Source organism: Nicotiana attenuata, unplaced genomic scaffold, assembly GCF_001879085.1.
Source record: "Nicotiana attenuata strain UT unplaced genomic scaffold, NIATTr2, whole genome shotgun sequence".
Lineage (NCBI taxonomy): Eukaryota > Viridiplantae > Streptophyta > Magnoliopsida > Solanales > Solanaceae > Nicotiana > Nicotiana attenuata.
This window is the reverse complement of record NW_017670560.1, coordinates 106917-116805: the sequence shown is the minus strand read 5'-3', so window position 1 is coordinate 116805 and position 9889 is coordinate 106917. Positions and strand designations below refer to the sequence as shown.

At 39.3% G+C, this 9889-nt stretch overlaps 1 long non-coding RNA gene across 1 annotated transcript; it reads right to left on the bottom strand.

Moving 5' to 3' along the window:
* Positions 1-6844: 6844 nt before the first annotated feature.
* LOC109240963 lies at positions 6845-7894 on the bottom strand. Its single transcript, XR_002070170.1, has 2 exons — positions 7818-7894; positions 6845-7311 (listed from the first exon to the last, which is right to left on the bottom strand). It is a non-coding gene; the product is annotated as an uncharacterized LOC109240963 (long non-coding RNA).
* Between the last annotated feature and the right edge of the window lie 1995 nt (positions 7895-9889).

Sequence of the window (9889 nt, the reverse complement as noted above, 5' to 3'; positions counted from 1 at the left end):
TGATGGATAATATGGGTGGATAACTGTTTTTTTTTAACCATTTTGCCACCTCTACTCTCAAGCATCCGATTCGAGGTCCACCCCCAATACTCCATTTAGAGGACAGTTGCTTTCCTAATTTAAATGACTTCATTTCTTTGTGTGAATTTATCCTCTAGAGTATACATTCTTGTGGAATTGTCTCTTCTTTACTTTCTTGTTCTGTAACGACCCGGTCCTTCGTTCTGAGAGTTATAGCACCATTTCCCTCCATCTATGCTTATTTATGTATTGTTCAACTGTGTTGAGTTGTATCGAGTTGGTAGGTTTGGGTTCGGGGTAGTTTTGGAGTGAAATGATCACTTAGTCTCTTAGTTAGAAAGCTAAGTTAGAAAAGTCAACCGGAAGTTGACTTATGAGTAAATGAATTCGGGTTTGGATTTTTATGATTCGATTAGCTTCGCTGGGTGATTTTAGAATTAGGAGTGTGTCCGGAATGTAATTTGGAGGTCCGTGGTAGAATTAGGCTTGAATTGGCGAAAGTTGGAGGTTTAGAGGTTGATTTGGTGTTGTTTTGGGTGTTCCGAAGGTTCGTCTAAGTTCGAGTAGTGATATATGACTTGTTGGAATTATTGGTTGAGGTCCCGAGGGCCTCGGGTGAGTATTGAATAGGTTTGGGTTGTGTTGCACTCGTTTTTCTTATGTTTCGACGCCGTTTCTTCAAGTAAAAGTGATATCATATTTAACAAATGAGCTCCGATTTCTTTTTTGATTGAAGTATTAGATCCGTATCGTAATTACGGACCCGTAGATAAAAGAATCGTTGAATTTGTACATCGTATGAGGATTTTATGGTCATTTTACTAAGAATTAGGTTGCCAGATTTTTCAGATTAATTACGAAATTGCCACTGACGGCGTATTTAAAAATCTGCACCATTTGCAAATATTAATACCTACATATCTCTTTCGTTATAAGGTCAAATTGAGTGATTCAAAAGCCTAACTTGACTAGAATTTTACAACGAATACATTGGAGGCATATAATACGAGTTTCGGGATCATTTGACACGAGAAACAAGGCAGAATAGCTGGTAGAAAAATATACAAAATAAGGGTTTGTTCATTCGGTCATATTTTGAGTTGGGGAGCTCGGATTTGAGCGATTTTGGAGGCAATTTTCATCATATGGATTGGGATAAGTGTTCTCTACTTGGTTTTGGTTATATTTTATGAATACATCTTCGTTTTTGGGATTTGATTGATGATATAAAAGTGAAATTGAGGGAGTTAGGGTTTGAGTTTTGGAGAGTTTTAAGTGAGGATTTGAGGGACCAAACGGAGTCCGATTTTGACAAATTTTATATGGTTATAATCGGGAGAGGACGAGGATTATTATTCTGCCATTTTTGACTGGTTCTGAGACGTGGGCCCCGAAGCCGAGTTTTGGCCGATTTCGGATTTTTGGCATGTTTATGTAGTTTTTATTGTGTAATTTGATTCTTTAGACTATGTTGATAGTAGTATTCTGATTATGGTTAGATTCGAAGCTTTTGGAGACCGAGTCGAGGGACGAGGACATCCCAGAGTAGGATTTTACGTTGTTGAGGTAAGTAACAGTTTTAACTCTGGCTTTGAGGGTATAAACCCGGAGAAATTAATATCATGTGATTGTTTGGTGGTGATACCCACGCTAGGTGACGGGCGTGTGGGTGTGCACCGCGAGAGATTGAGACTTGGTCCGTCCCGTGAGGCCAGACCTAAAAGCTATTATCTGTAGTTATGTGTTTACTTGTTGTTGAACTTGTTTGCCTTCATGTTAGAGATCCTGTTTAGGTTTTATTCATGCTCACATTATTTGTACTCAGTCATAGAAATTATTGTACATGTTTACCTCAGTCTCTATTATTTGCTAATATGCTGTGGTACTTGATGTGGGCTGTGTTCCCTTATTTGTTGATGATGGTGAGGCTAGTGAGGTACATGACTGAGTGAGGCCGAGGGCCTGGTTGTGAGGATATTAATACCATAGCGCGTGAGTTGTCCGCGTAGCACGTGAGTTGACCGTGCGGGTCCAGGTATTGATACCATAGCGCGTGAGTTGTCCGCGTAGCACGTGAGTTGACCGTGCGGATCCAGGTATTGATATGGTAGCACGTGAGTTGTCCGTGCTTAGCGCTTGGGCTTTGGGAGCCCCTCCGGAGTCTGTACACACCCCAGTGAGCGCAGAGTGTTAAGTGTATTGAGTGTATTGAGTGTTGAGTGTTGAGTGCTGAGTGCGGGTGCTGAGGTAAGGAGTGACATTGTTGTGAGGTTGCATTTACTTTTGCTGTTGCTACATTTATCTGTTATTTCTTTGTGGCATTTATTGAGTTATGAAATTTACTTGTTTATTCCTGCTATTTTTTTTTTAAAATTGTGGAAAATAAATAATTGGACTCTTTTACATAGCTCGTCACTACTGCTCAGTTCCTTAGTTATTTCTGTTACTACTGAGGTGGTTGTACTCATTCTACACCCTGCACTTTATGTGCAGTTCCAGGTGAGTTAGAGCGCGGCGATCGTTAAGTTCAGGCCGGCCTTAATTGGAGACTGCAAGGTAGCTGCCAGTGTCCGCATGACCTTGTTACTCCTCTTGTCATTTCTTGTTTTGGACAGTTAGACAGTTTATATATCTTAGTTTATAGTTTTAGACGCTCATGACTTAGTGACACCCCGATATTTGGGACTCGTTTCCGTATTTTATATTATTTATATTTAGAGTTGGTTTAGTTTATCAGGAATTAAATTATTGGAAATATTTTATTAAATTCTTATAATCAGATTAGTAGTAATTGTGGGAATAGGCTTGCCTTGTAACACGATAGGCGACATCACGACCAATGTTAGATTTTGGGTCGTGACAGTCACCTTGCCTAGCAAGTGGATGTTAGGCATCATCACGACCCTAAGGTTGGGATTTCGGGTTGTGACAAGTTGGTATCAGAGTACTAGATTTCTTAGGTCTCATGACGAGCACAAAATACAACACGAAAATGATGCTCACTAGCCAAAGATAGTATAGTTTAATCATCATCTCCACATGGATTGGATTAACAATGCTCAAGTAATTTCTAGCTTAACGCTATTCAGGATGATTAACACTTTGGTTTGGATGATTAATAAGTAAAATTAACTATGAAACTAAAACAATTAACAGTTGATCAAAGAAAGACAATAGTTGAGCACACCGAAATATCAATGGGAGAAATAAGGATGATGACAGGATAGGTGCAAGATAGCTATTTGGGATCTAACTATAGTTCAATTCACTCTAAAGATCTAATAATTCTCGCGAATTTACTTGATGATTAGTTCAACGTGTAGTTAAGACTCCTCTCTCGATCAAATCTTAACTCTATGACTTGAACTAATATAAGCACCGTGAACATATGCAAGCATGTGTTAATGGATTAGTCTTTCAGGAAAACGTCTCTCGAATATTCTCCTAACTTGATTTAACCATCAATTCAACAAGCTCTTTCGATTACTTAAAAGAATCACTNTTACATAGGTCTCACGAGTCATGAGCGGGTTTAGTAGAGTCTTGCGGATCGGTACGGAGACGTCTGTACTTATCTTCGAGAGGCTGCAGAACCTTTAGGAAAACTTCACCTTCTTGAATTCTTATCGTGCGGTATTGATTCAGCTTGAAGTCTAACTCTTTCAATTCCTTCACGCATTCGTATGCGCACATGAGCGCTCGGTATCAGTTGTGCATCGACGGATTGTGATTCCCTAGATGAGGTGCGAGATGTGATTTCTGTGTGTTGATGTTGGGCCAGTTTGGAGGCCTTGAGGCTGGGTTTTGATTGTAGATTGACCACTGAAGTGTTGATTGTGTGAGCACGTGCTTATATGTCCGTTGGTGTCCCTATTAGCGGGATTTGTGATTTGATGGCTATGTGGCGAGTATGATTTGACTGCGAGATTGTGTTCGGATTGATTTGAATGTGACGAGAAGGTATTGCTGAAGGTTTCACCTATTTGAGACTCCAGGTATGTTTTTAGACTCGTTCGAGGACGAACGTTTGTTTAAGAGGGGGAGGATGTAACGACCCGGTTAGTCGTTCTAACAGTTGTAGCCCTGTTCTCTCATTTCTATTTCTTTATGTGTTGTTCAGCTGTGTTGAGTTGTATCGAGTTGGTAGGTTTGGGTTCGAAGTGGTTTTGGAGTGAAATGATCATTTAGTCTCTTAATTAGAAAGCTAAGTTAGAAAAGTCAACCGGAAGTTGACTTATGAGTAAAAGAATTTGGATTTGGATTTTTATGATTCGATTAGCTTCGTTGGTTGATTTTAGACTTAGGAGAATGTCCGAAATATAATTTGGAGGTCAGTGGTAGAATTAGGCTTGAATTGGCAAAAGTTGGAAGTTTAAAAGTCTTAGGCTTGAATTCGAGGTTGATTTGGTATTTTGGTGTGGTTTTGGGTATTTCGGAGGTTTGACTAAGTTCAGGTAGTGATATATGACTTGTTGGAATTGTTGGTTGAGGTCCCGAGGGCCTCGGATGAGTTTGGAATAGGTTTGAGTTGTGTTGCGCTCGTTTTTCTTATGTTTCGACGCCGTTTCTTCAAGCATAAATGATATCATATTGAACAAATAAGCTCTGATTTCTTTTTTGATTGAAGCATTAGATCCGTATCGTAATTACGGACCCGTAGCAAAAAGAATCATCGAATTTGGACATCGTATGAGGATTTTATGGTCATTTTACTAAAAATTAGGTTGCCAGATTTTTCAGATTAATTACGAAATTGCCACTGACAGCGTATTTAAAAATCTGCACCATTTGCAAATATTAATACCTACATATCTCCTTCGTTATAAGGTCAAATTGAGTGATTCAAAAGCCTAACTTGACTAGAATTTTACAAGAAATCCATTGGAGGCATAAAATACGAGTTTTGGGATTGTTTGGCATGAGAAACGAGGCAGAATAACTGGTAGAAAAATGTACAAAATAAGGATTTGTTCATTCGGTCATATTTTGAGTTGGGGAGCTCAGATTTGGCCTATTTTGGAGGCGATTTTCACCATATGAATTGGGGTAAGTGTTCTCTACTCGATTTTTATTATAATTTATGAATCCATCTTCGTTTTTGGGATTTGATTGATGATTTCAAAGTGAAATTGAGGGAGTTAGGGTTTGAGTTTTGGAGAGTTTTAAGTGAGGATTTGAGGGACCAAACGGAGTCCGATTTTGACAAATTTTATATGGTTAGAATCGGGAGAGGAACGAGGATTATTATTCTGCCATTTTTGACTGATTCCGAGATGTGGGCCCGGGGGCCGAGTTTTGGCCGATTTCGGATTTTTGGCATGTTTATGTAGTTTTTATTGTGTAATTTGATTCTTTAGACTATGTTGATAGTAGTATTCTGATTATGGTTAGATTCGAAGCTTTTGGAGACCGAGTCGAGGGACGAGGACATCCCGGAGTAGGATTTTACGCTGTTGAGGTAAGTAACAGTTTTAACTCTGGCTTTGAGGGTATAAACCCGGAGAAATTAATATCATGTGATTGTTTGGTGGTGATACCCACGCTAGGTGACGGGCGTGTGGGTGTGCACCGCGAGAGATTGAGACTTGGTCCGTCCCGTGAGGCCAGACCTAAAAGCTATTATCTGTGGTTATGTGTTTACTTGTTGTTGAACTTGTTTGCCTTCATGTTAGAGATCCTGTTTAGGTTTTATTCATGCTCACATAATTTGTACTCAGTCATAGAAATTATTGTACATGTTTACCTCAGTCTCTATTATTTGCTAATATGCTGTGGTACTTGATGTGGGTTGTGTTCCGTTATTTGTTGATGATGGTGAGGCTAGTGAGGTACATGACTGAGTGAGGCCGAGGGCCTGGTTGTGAGGATATTAATACCATAGCGCGTGAGTTGTCCGCGTAGCACGTGAGTTGACCGTGCGGGTCCAGGTATTGATACCATAGCGCGTGAGTTGTCCGCGTAGCACGTGAGTTGACCGTGCGGATCCAGGTATTGATATGGTAGCACGTGAGTTGTCCGTGCTTAGCGCTTGGGCTTTGGGAGCCCCTCCGGAGTCTGTACACACCCCAGTGAGCGCAGAGTGTTAAGTGTATTGAGTGTTGAGTGTTGAGTGCTGAGTGCGAGTGCTGAGTGATGGAGTGACATTGTTGTGAGGTTGCATTTACTTTTGCTGTTGCTGCATTTATCTGTTAAATTTCTTTGTGGCATTTACTGAGTTATGGAATTTGCCTGTTTATTCCTGTTATTTTTAAAATTGTGAAAAATAAATAATTGGATTGTTTTGCTGAGCTCGTCACTACTGCTCAGTTCCTTAGTTATTTCTGTTACTACTGAGGTGGTTGTACTCATACTACACCCTGCACTTTATGTGCAGATCCAAGTGAGTTAGGGCGCGGCGATCGTTGAGTTCAGGCCGGCTTTAATTGGAGACTGCAAGGTAGCTTCCAGCGTCCGCAGGACCTTGTTACTCCTTTTGTCATTTCTTCTTTCTGACAGTTAGATAGTTTATATCTTAGTTCATAGTTTTAGACACTCACGACTTAGTGACACCCCGATGTTTGGGACTCGTTTCCGTATTTTATATTATTTATATTTAGAGTTTGTTTAGTTTATCAGGAATTAAATTATTGGAAATGCTTTATTAAATTCTTATAATCAAATTAGTAGTTATTTTGGGAATAGGCTTGCCTTGTAACACCATAGGCAGTCGTGACAAGTTCAGAAGCAAATAAATCTTCTGCTGATTCATATCATCTTTACTTTATGTGATCGCTTATTCAAATGACATTATCTTAAAATAATTAATGTTGCAAACAACAGGGGGTGCTTAAATCAGAGTAGAAGGTGTATTTATTTGGCCATTCAGACAACTTCAGATAGTAGCTTACAATTATTGATTTTGACTCTTGGCCGAAAGAAATTTCTCTAAGACATTTTCATTATGACTTCTATAGGTTCTTGAAAATAAATTGGTACTCAAGTTTGGAGAGTAAAATATGACTAGAGTTGGCGGCAGATTGGTTACTGGACTACGTCATGATGAAGTGCCTCTTCCTGATGATTCTTCCTTAGCTACAGTCTACTTGTGTTTTTTGGTGTTGTCCATACCTGTTTAGCTTTGTCCCTCTGTGGTGCTTCCAGAGAAGTCTTCCCATTTTCATCTCTGCTAATTTCATTGTTGTCTTCTCTATTTGCCCATTGTTCTCTGTTACTTTAAGTGTAGGTTGATGTATTTTTCTCTTCTTACACTCCTCCGCAATGTGACCATATTTCTGACAAAACTCGCATAGCCTGCAAAATTTCTATTTTAATAAAGCAACAGCCACACTACCAGTTCAAGAACTGCTACTTTGATATGTCGAGGAAATACATGAGTTGTTAGTATGACAAAGCTCAGTAACTCAGAAACTGAAAAATTAAGGGTCAACACTAAGCTTCATAATGAAATATGTATTCTTATATCCTATTTCCTTTCTTAGGCAGCTCTAGCCACACAAATTAAATCGGTAATTCTACTTTCTGATTGTTTTAGGTATTAAACCATATAGTATATGTTTAAGTTGCCATTGTTTTGCATAAAGGGCAAGAGAGGGGAGGGGAGGGGATCCATAGCAAACAGACTCGACATTTAGTGTCGATTAATGAAATAGAAAAAAGACGTGTGAACAAAATGAAATTATAAAATTCAATCCAACTTCAGCTATTTCTCTTTGCAAGGAAACAAACTGGAGCAACAGATTCCCAGACATATGCCTTATATATTAGCAATGCTATTGGCAGAGTGATGGCGCTTTAACCTATCGCTTCATTCCAATTTGAACTGAGAGAGCATTTTTTCTTTTACACCTTTCCATGTTTCCATACCAACTTATCCAATTAAATGTGAGGTTAGATCCAACAATAGCCTCTATATAAGGCATTATTTTCTGCAAAATAGTTGGCTTTTAAGATGTAGAATGTATTAATTAAGCGGAAAAGGTCCAATAATATCCATAAACTATGGTATATAGCTCATTTTTTTCCTCCGTTAGTAAACTGGGCCAAAAAAATCCTCCCCGTTAGCACAATGGGCCACTAATGCCCTTCAACCTAACTGCCCTCCACACAAGCCATTTTAATCTTACATGGCATCCACATAGCTGTGACATGGCAGCCACATAAGCGGGGCAACCTAATAAACCCGCTCCGAATCCCATTTCCAAACAAAGATCAAACAAAGGCTGTAACCCCATTTCCAAACAATTTCTGGTACTCTTTGTAGACCGTTCTTCCATGGAGATTTGAGAGTTGAGGTGATGATAAGATCGAGCAAAGTTTAACAACACAAATTGAAGATCATCTGAAGATATTCAGGTAATTTTTCCTTCTATTTCCAGTCACAGCTTCTTTGCCTTTCCAAGTGAGCTTAGTAGGTGAGTAAGGAAGATCAGTGGGATAACTGACACCAATATGATCTCCTCTGAAAGAGATGACTCTTGTTCCTTCTAAGGTCAATTGTTGCTGCCTCATCAGTAGTTGTGATTGATCTTCAGAAATAATCTTAGGCATTAAAGCAGGGTCACTTTCATGCTCACTGGTTCCATCACCAAAGGGTTCTGTTTGGTGTCTTGGTACTCTTGGTGTAGGCATGAACACAAATTCACTTTCATGTTCACCTTCTTGTGTTGGTTGAGTTCGTTGAGGGGCTGAACAACTAACATCCTCAACATTTTCTTCAGCACCAACCTATTAAAAGGAAAAACTTTCTATTAAATAACTGCAATTATATAAGAAGAAAGATAAGTTAAGAAGCAAGTACCTTGCGTGTCCTTGAATTGTGGTCCAGTTCACCACAAATGCTGCATGTCATTCTAGTTCCCTTCCTTGATGCAGCCCAGTCTCCTTGTCTCTTGTTAGCCTCATCTTTCTCCCTATTTCTTTTGACTTTTGGCCTTCCAACAGTTTTGGCAAGTGGAGGAGGGTCCATAACATGTTCTGGTAATACTTTCCAGAACTTTTCACCTCTAACAGACATCAACTTGGCCCTATATGTCATCAGGTAAGCTTCCTTGCTGTGCCACCAACTAATTTCAGTCATTGGATCATCTTTCTCGTATTTTAGTGCCCTGATGGTATGAGGGCATGGGATGCAAGTCAACTGCCAGGATCTACAAGTGCATTTTTTCTCCACTAGATTCACTGTATGTCTATCACCACCCTCAGAAACCTCATAGCCATTTTCACCATTGAAATGAACAGTACATAAGTTGGCTACCTTCAAATAAGCAGCATACAACTTCATGCAGTTAGGACTAAATTCACCTCCCCATGTTCTAGTTTCTTCTTCCTTCTCTCTCAACCTGTTCATGACCTTGATTCTAATATCCTCAAGCATCTTCAGGATAGGCTTGCCTCTTGCTTCTAAGATCCAAGAGTTGAAGGACTCTGTAAAATTATTGTCCACCATTTGATTTTTGCACAATGTATCAAAGTAAGACCTACACCAATTCTGTGGTGGATACCTAAGCAACTCCTTGGCAGCATCAACAGACAATTTACCAAGACTCTTTAGTTGATCTTTAAAATCCTCCTCATAAGTGCTCCAAGCAGACCACCATAGGTATTTCTTCATCTCTCCTGAAATTCTGCTCCAGTTGGCTTCAATATGCCTCACACAAAACCTACGATTTGAGAGAGGGAGGACAATTCTTACTGCTTCCAACAGACCCTGCACATGTAAATTTAAACAGAATTAACTATATAATAACTTAAAAATAACTGGGAATAGTCAGTTAAGCAAAATCATAAGTTGTACCTTTTGCATATCAGACATAAAGGTAATACTGGTTCCATCTTTCAGATTCAATGAGTGTTTCAGCAGCTCCAGAAA